The sequence below is a fragment of the Solanum stenotomum genome, chromosome 4 (genome assembly GCF_019186545.1).
Source record: "Solanum stenotomum isolate F172 chromosome 4, ASM1918654v1, whole genome shotgun sequence".
Classification (NCBI taxonomy): domain Eukaryota; kingdom Viridiplantae; phylum Streptophyta; class Magnoliopsida; order Solanales; family Solanaceae; genus Solanum; species Solanum stenotomum.
In genome coordinates this window covers 61,589,454-61,597,228 of record NC_064285.1, presented here as the reverse complement: position 1 = coordinate 61,597,228, position 7,775 = coordinate 61,589,454, and positions in this window count along the sequence as shown.

The following is a 7,775-nucleotide window of genomic DNA, read 5'->3' as shown; positions in this document are numbered from 1 at the left end:
CATCTGAGAAGACCTAAATCTGGAGTCCTCCTGTAGAGGATTTCCCCACTTGCAAAGAAATTGAGGGCCATACGGCGTATCGATTTCTTCTGGTTGAACGTTGCATTCTCAGGATAAGTCCCATCTTCTAAATACTTCTTGATGTCAAAATACCAAGGCAAACCATCTGGTTCCGCTTCAACATGTGAACAATGAACAGGCTGTTCTTTTACCTCTATATCTACTGGATCAATATAACTTGTATCTGGATGTTTGATCATCGAGGCAATGGTGGCAAGAGCATCGGCCAACTCATTTTGTGCTCTGGGAGTATGTCTAAACTCAATCTTGCGAAATCTTTTGCACAACTTCTGTATGTACTGCACATACGGTGTGATTTTTGGATTCTTCACGGCCCACTCTCCTTGAACTTGATGAATCAGTAAGTCTGAGTCTCCAATAACTAGAAGCTCATGAACGTTCATGTCGATTGCCATCTTTAAACCGAGGATGCAAGCTTCATACTCAGCCATGTTGTTTGTGCAATTAAATCGGAGTTTAGCTGCCATAGGATAGTGTTGACCGGATTCTGATACTAAGACTGCTCCAATACCTTTTCCTTGGTGATTTGCCGCTCCATCAAAGAACACTCTCCAACCTGGGTACGCTTCAGAAATATCTTCACCCACGAATGCAACTTTTTCATCGGGAAAATAAGTCTTGAGTGGTTCATACTCTTTATCAACTGGATTTTCTGCGAGATGATCAGCTAAGGCTTGTGCTTTTATCGCCTTTTGTGTCACATACACAATGTCGAACTCATTCAAAAGCATTTTCCATTTAGCCAATTTCCCAGTCGGCATTGCTTTCTGGAAAATATACTTTAATGGATCCATTCTGGATATAAGGTACGTGGTATAAGAAGACAAATAATGTCTCAACTTTTGAGCGATCCAAGTTAAAGCACAACATGTTCTCTCCAAAAGAGTGTAACGAGCCTCATATGGAGTGAACTTTTTGCTCAAGTAATAAATGGCTCGCTCTTTCTTCCCAGTTTCGTCATGTTGACCAAGCACGCATCCCAATGCGTTATTTGAGACAGATAAATATAGCAATAACGGACTTCCTTCTCGCGGAGGGACCAACACCGGTGGATTGGACAAATAGTTCTTGATGGCATCAAAAGCGGTTTGGCATTCTCCGGTCCACTTGGTCGAGGCATCTTTTTTTAGTAACTTAAAGATGGGCTCACACACTACGGTGGATTGAGCTATGAATCGGCTGATGTAGTTCAACCTTTCTAGAAAACTCATCACCTCCTTCTTTGTCTTTGGAGGAGGCAATTCTTGGATCGCCTTGATCTTGGAAGGGTCAAGCTCAATTCCCCTCCTGCTAACTATAAATCCCAACAACTTGCCAGCCGGCACTCCAAAAGCACATTTGGCGGGATTTAACTTCAAATTATATCGGCGTAGACGATCAAAGAATTTCCTCAAGTGAGTCAACTGATCCGAACTCTCGCGGGACTTGATAATGACATCATCTACATACACCTCGATCTCCTTGTGAATCATATCGTGAAAAATGGTCGTCATAGCCCTCATGTAAGTAGCACCGGCATTTTTGAGACCAAATGGCATAACCCGATAATGATATACACCCCAAGGTGTGATGAAAGCTGTCTTTTCTACATCTTCTTTGTCCATCAGGATCTGGTGATAACCCGCATAACAATCCACGAATGACTGCATCTCATGCTTAGCACAGTTATCAATGAGGATGTGAATGTTTGGCAATGGAAAATTATCTTTCGGGCTAGCTTTGTTGAGATCTCTATAGTCGACACAAATTCTAATCTTTCTATCTTTCTTGGCAACCGGAACAACATTAGCTAACCAAGTAGGGTACTGCGTCACTTCCACTACTTGGGACTCGATCTGCTTTGTAATCTCCTCTTTGATCTTTAAACTCAACTCAGGCTTAAACTTCCGAGTCTTTTGTTTTACTGGACTGAAATCTGGATTGATTGGCAACTTGTGGGACACCATATTCGTACTCAATCCTGGCATATCTCTATAAGACCAGGCAAACACATCAATATACTCTCTGAGCAAATGGACCAGGTCTCTTCTTTGAGTTTCAGTCAGATGGATACTGATTCTTACTTCTTTAACAAATTCCTCATCTCCGAGATTCACAGTCTCGGTTTCCTCTAAATTCGGCTTGTGTTGATTCTCGAACTGTCGAAATTCATCCGCAACATGTTCGGGTATCTCATTGTCTTCATCGCATTCCTCATATTTGTCATCACCTGCTTCATTTCGTTCACTTGGTTCATGACATGACATGACATTGGCAGGTTTTAAATTAATATTACTGAAATCATAAACGAACAAAGTTAGGAAAGTAAAATATAAATAGATAAATAAACAAATTTTCAATAAAAGAGGCTTTTCATTTAGATTGAAAGACAAGCACAAACTTTAGTCATGGCCGAGAGCTATTTTGCCTTTTTTAAACATCACAAGGGAATTTAAAAACTTCAAACAAATAACAATTGCATAAAGGGTGGGTCTCGGGCCTCTTCCGGACTACCACCGAATTTAAAAATAAACAAAAACACATGTCCTTTCTACCCAAATGAGCGGGAAATCAGGAGTGGTGTGGAAGTCCAGTTTTGCAATTGCTCCTCAGGTTTTGCGTCTCGGATGCCTGATGTCCCAGCCTCTTCCTCGATGACCGCATCAATCTCCTCGAAAAGGCCACAGATTCCTTCCCCGAGACCACCATCGTTGACATTTTCTCGTACCGGAAATGACTGGTATAGCTGAGGAATTGGTCTGGCCAATGCTTGATCAATACTCTTATTCTTCATCTCTGCTTCATCATCTGTTGGGATATATCCCAAACCAAACTTTGCTCCTTTGGCGGGGATTTGGATAGGCTCAACAATTCCTTGGAAATGTTTCCCCAACCCGAAACCTGGTTCGAAACCATTCTGGAGCATGACAGTAGTAATCGTTTTGTACACGGCAGGCATAGGAGGCTGTGGAGCCAAGTCATCATCGGTGGCATTTACCAGCTCCACCGTGTAGAAATCACAACCTCGAGAAACCTCGTGAACGACCGGCGCATACCCATCGGAATGACTCCCTTCACCATAAATGACCAATTCCTGGTCCTTCCAAACAAATTTTAACAGTTGGTGAAGGGTAGACGGCACACATCCGGCCATATGGATAAACGGTCTACCCAGAAGTAGGTTATAACTAGTGTTGATATATCCAACACCTGGAACTCCATATTAAACTCTGCAGGACCCACCTGAATATCCAAATTTACTGCCCCTATCGTGTCTCTTTGCACTCCATCAAAAGCTCTCACATTGACCTGGTTTTGTTGAACCTTTCCCAAGTCGTATTTCAGTTGCTTAAGAGTCGAAAGCGGACATATGTTAAGACCGGATCCATCGTCGACCAAAACACGATTTATAACTTTTTCCCGACACTTGATGGTGACGTGCAAAGCTTTGTTGTGCATCCTCCCTTCAAAGGGCAGCTCTTTGTCACAAAAGCTGATTCGATGTCCCCGAATGACCTGGTGTATCATGGCTGCTAGATTGTCGCTGTTAGTACCCACAGGAACATAAGTGTCATCCAAAGCTTTCATCAAAGCCTGTCTATGCAACTGTGAACTCATTAATAAAGCCCACACAGAAATCTGAGCCGGCGTCTTCTCTAGATGCTTCACAATCGAATAATCTTTCGGCTGCATTTTTCTCCAGAACTCCTCAGCTTCGGCTTCACTTATCGGCCTTTTTGCCTGGTCCTTCTTCTGCCCTCCTTGAACCAACTCTTCTGGTGTGTAGCACCTGCCGGATCTGGTCATACCCTGGGTAACAGCTGTTTCAATCACAAACTTTGGTCGAGCAAGAGTTTCTCGTGGCACCAAGGCAACAGCCTTCTCGGGCGTCAGAATCACAAACTTTTTCTTCTCTCTAATGCTCAATGAGGCTACAGCCTTTTCTAGTTCATCAGGAATAACCGAGACTATTGCCTTTGTCACGCACCAATCGTCATCTGTCTCTATCATATTGATAGTGGCACCCCCATGATTTGGCAAAGGATTACTGTTGACATTGGGCGCGACCGTCTGAAGAGAGACCACGTTCTGATCGATCAGGTCTTGGATTTTATGTTTCAGGTTGATACAGTCCTCGGTATCATGTCCAACACTGTTGGAGTGATACGCGCACCTCTGATCAGGTCTGTAAAACTTTGAGCTAGTGTCAACCGGCTTAGGACCCACTGGATGAATATACCCTGCCGCAGTTAATCGCTCGAACAGCTTTGTTCGGCTTTCAATAAGCGGAGTAAANTTAAAGACTAAAGTTGCCTTTTTATGGCGAGTTGTATATATTTTATTATACAGAGTTTTCTTTGGACTTAAAGTTTGTATTTAAGTTTTATGAACTTTTATTTCAGTTTTTAAGCTTTGTATGCTTGAATCAGTTTTCCGCTTGTAGTCAGCCAGGATGAGGGTTCGCTTGGGGACCAGCAATGGTCTTCGAGTGCCGGCCACGTCCAGGGTGTAGGCTTGGGTCGTGACATGTTAACAACGGAAAATGGCATTTTTCAAAGGTATATCACTAAAAGAACATAACAATATTCAATAAGCATCTGCAATATATTCAAATTCTATATTACTTGTAACATATAACAGAATATCAAATTATCTAACTCATGATGAAAATGAAGATGTAGCTATGTTGGCAGCAGATGAGTTTGGTAGTGGAAAACTATACAATGAAGGTAATTTTTATAGATTACTATCTCTAACCTTTGCTTTGTTTAAACAAATTACTTTGTTTCTACCGTATTTTTTAAAAAAAACAAAAAAAAATTATTAGACTATTGGGATATAGGAGATCCAATTTATGAATGTCAATATTGTTGCGCTTACTTTTGGTATGCGGAAAGAATTGATAAGAAGTGTAAAAAAAAAAGACCTGTTTTCACTTTGTGTTGTGGTCATGGGAAAATAAAGCTTCCCAATCCAAAGGATCCTCCTACTGTGTTGAAGGAATTGTTATTTGGATCATGTAAATTAATTTATTTAATACAAATATAAATACACGTCAATAATTTTGTTTATCAACTTTACATTTCTATAATTTATTATAGGTGAAAAAAGTAACCATTTCAGAGAGAATATCCAAACTTATAATTCCATGTTTTCTTTTACATCAATGGGAGGAAAAATTGATGCATCTGTCAATCAAACAAAGGGGCCAAGAACTTTTAGATTTATCTGGATAGAATTATCATAAAATTGGAAGTTTATTGCCTAATGAGGGATCTACTCCAAAATTTGCACAACTATATATTTATGATACAGAAAATGAGGTAACAAATAGAATAAATGTTATCAGATGTGTACTTATTTTATTTATGCTTTATATAAGATTAATTATAACTATAGTAATTAATCACTATTATCAACATATTACTATTCACTTTGTAGTAGCGGTGAAAGCAACAATCAAATCCATGCTCAAATTGTCACCGAACTGAAGGAAATGCTTGATAAGCATAATGTTCTTGCAAAGAGTTTTCGTATGGTTAGAGATAGATTTCAAGCTGAACAAAGTACAAATGTTAAACTAAGACTTATCGGAAGAAGAGGATCAGATGGAAGAAGATATAAATTGCCATCAGTTTCAGAGGTAGCAGCTTTGGTTGTTGGCGATTTTGAACCAACAAATACTGACAGAGATATAATAATCGAAAGTCAAAATGGACAACTTCAGAGAACAAATGAGCTTAATGAAGCATATTTAGGTTTGCAATATCCATTACTACTACCTTATGGGGAAAATGGTTATAGAGAAGATATTGCTTTAAATAGAATTGATGAATCAAGTGAGGGAAGAAAACGTGTTAGTTCTTGCGAATATTTTGCATATAAAATTCAAGAAAGGAAGAATGAAGTACCTACAATTGTTTCTGGTAAAAGATTATTTCAACAATTCTTGGTTGATGGATATACAATGATGGAATCTTCTCGTTTATTGTTTTATAGACTAAATCAAAGAAATTTGAGAACACATTTATATAAAGGATTACAAGAAGCAGTTTTGCATGGAGACACAGAACCATCTTCTCAAGGACAAAGAATTATACTGTCTTCTACTTTCATTGGTGGAACACGTTACATGTTGCAAAATTATCAAGATGCAATGGCAATATGTAAATGGGCTGGATATCCTGATTTATTCATTACATTTACACGCAATCCCAAATGGCCTGAAATTAATAGATTTGTGCATAATAGGGGATTGCATCCAGAAGATCAGTCAGACATTATAACAAGAGTATTTAAAATCAAATTAGATCATTTGATAAAAGATTTAAGAGACAATAAAGTTTTTGGAGAAGTAAAAGCGGGTATGAACTTTATTTTTCTTTATTTTATTATATTACATTTTAAAGTTAATAAAATTTGTTTTATTTAAATAAAATCATAAATTACAAATAATATTTTGTTTTTCTCTTCATATAGTGATTTACACTATTGAATTTCAAAAGCGTGGATTGCCTCATGCACATATCTTACTTTTTCTCTATGATAAATTTCCAAATGTTGGAGACATTGATGCGATTATTTTAGCTGAATTGCCTGATAAATTACTTGATCCGGATTATTATGTGGTTGTTACAAACTTCATGCCAAAAAGTTTTTACCATCTACCTCACTTGATGAAGAAGGATATCCATTATATCGAAGAAGAGATGATGGTAGATCTACACAGAGATCAGGTATTGATTTAGATAATCGATATGTTGTACCACATAATAAATTTTTACTAGTGAAATATGGGGCACATATTAATGTTGAATTGTGCAATCAATCAAGATCGATTAAATACTTATTTAAGTATGTTAATAAAGATCATGATCGAGTCATGGCAGCTTTTTGCGATAGTGTTAATTCTTCAGATTCAATAGTTGTTGATGAAATAAAAATGTATTGTGATTGTCGCTATATATCATCCTGTGAAGCAGCTTGAAGAATTTTCAAATTCTCAATCCACCATAGAGAACCTTCTGTAGAAAGGTTATCTTTTCATCTACCAGACAATCAAAATGTCATATTTTCAGATGATGATCCTGTCACGCCCCGAGTCTACATCGTGGGCGGGACCGGCACTTGGAGACCATTCTGGCCCCAAGCGAACCCTTGGTCTGGCTTACTTAACTCAGCGGAAACCTAACTCAACAGAATAACTTAATGCAATGCGAGTTTACACAACAACTTAACTTATAAAAATCTGGCCACAAGGGCATCTCGAATCTCAAAAGAGATATTTACATATATACATAGATGAGAGACTCAAAACTAACTGACTGACTGTCTATGAAGCCTCTAATATACTGAGAGGACAGACCCCGCAACATCCTAATAGAACAAAACTAAGTACACAAAATAATTGAGTCCTGTGGAATGCAAGGAGGCTCACCACAGACTCTGGAGTGCTCAGTTGGATCAACGACGTGCAGGATGCTGATCGGGGTACTTGTATCTGTATCATAATAAGATGCAGGCCAACTGACATCAATACATGGAATGTACGAGTATGCGAGCTGGAAAGCTAAACCATGACTTAAGCTTGAAAGGAATACAAGAGAACACTTGTATTGGCCCTGTACGACTCAAGAATAACTTAACTGAACTCAATATATATATATATATATATATATATATATATATATATATATATATATATATATATATAT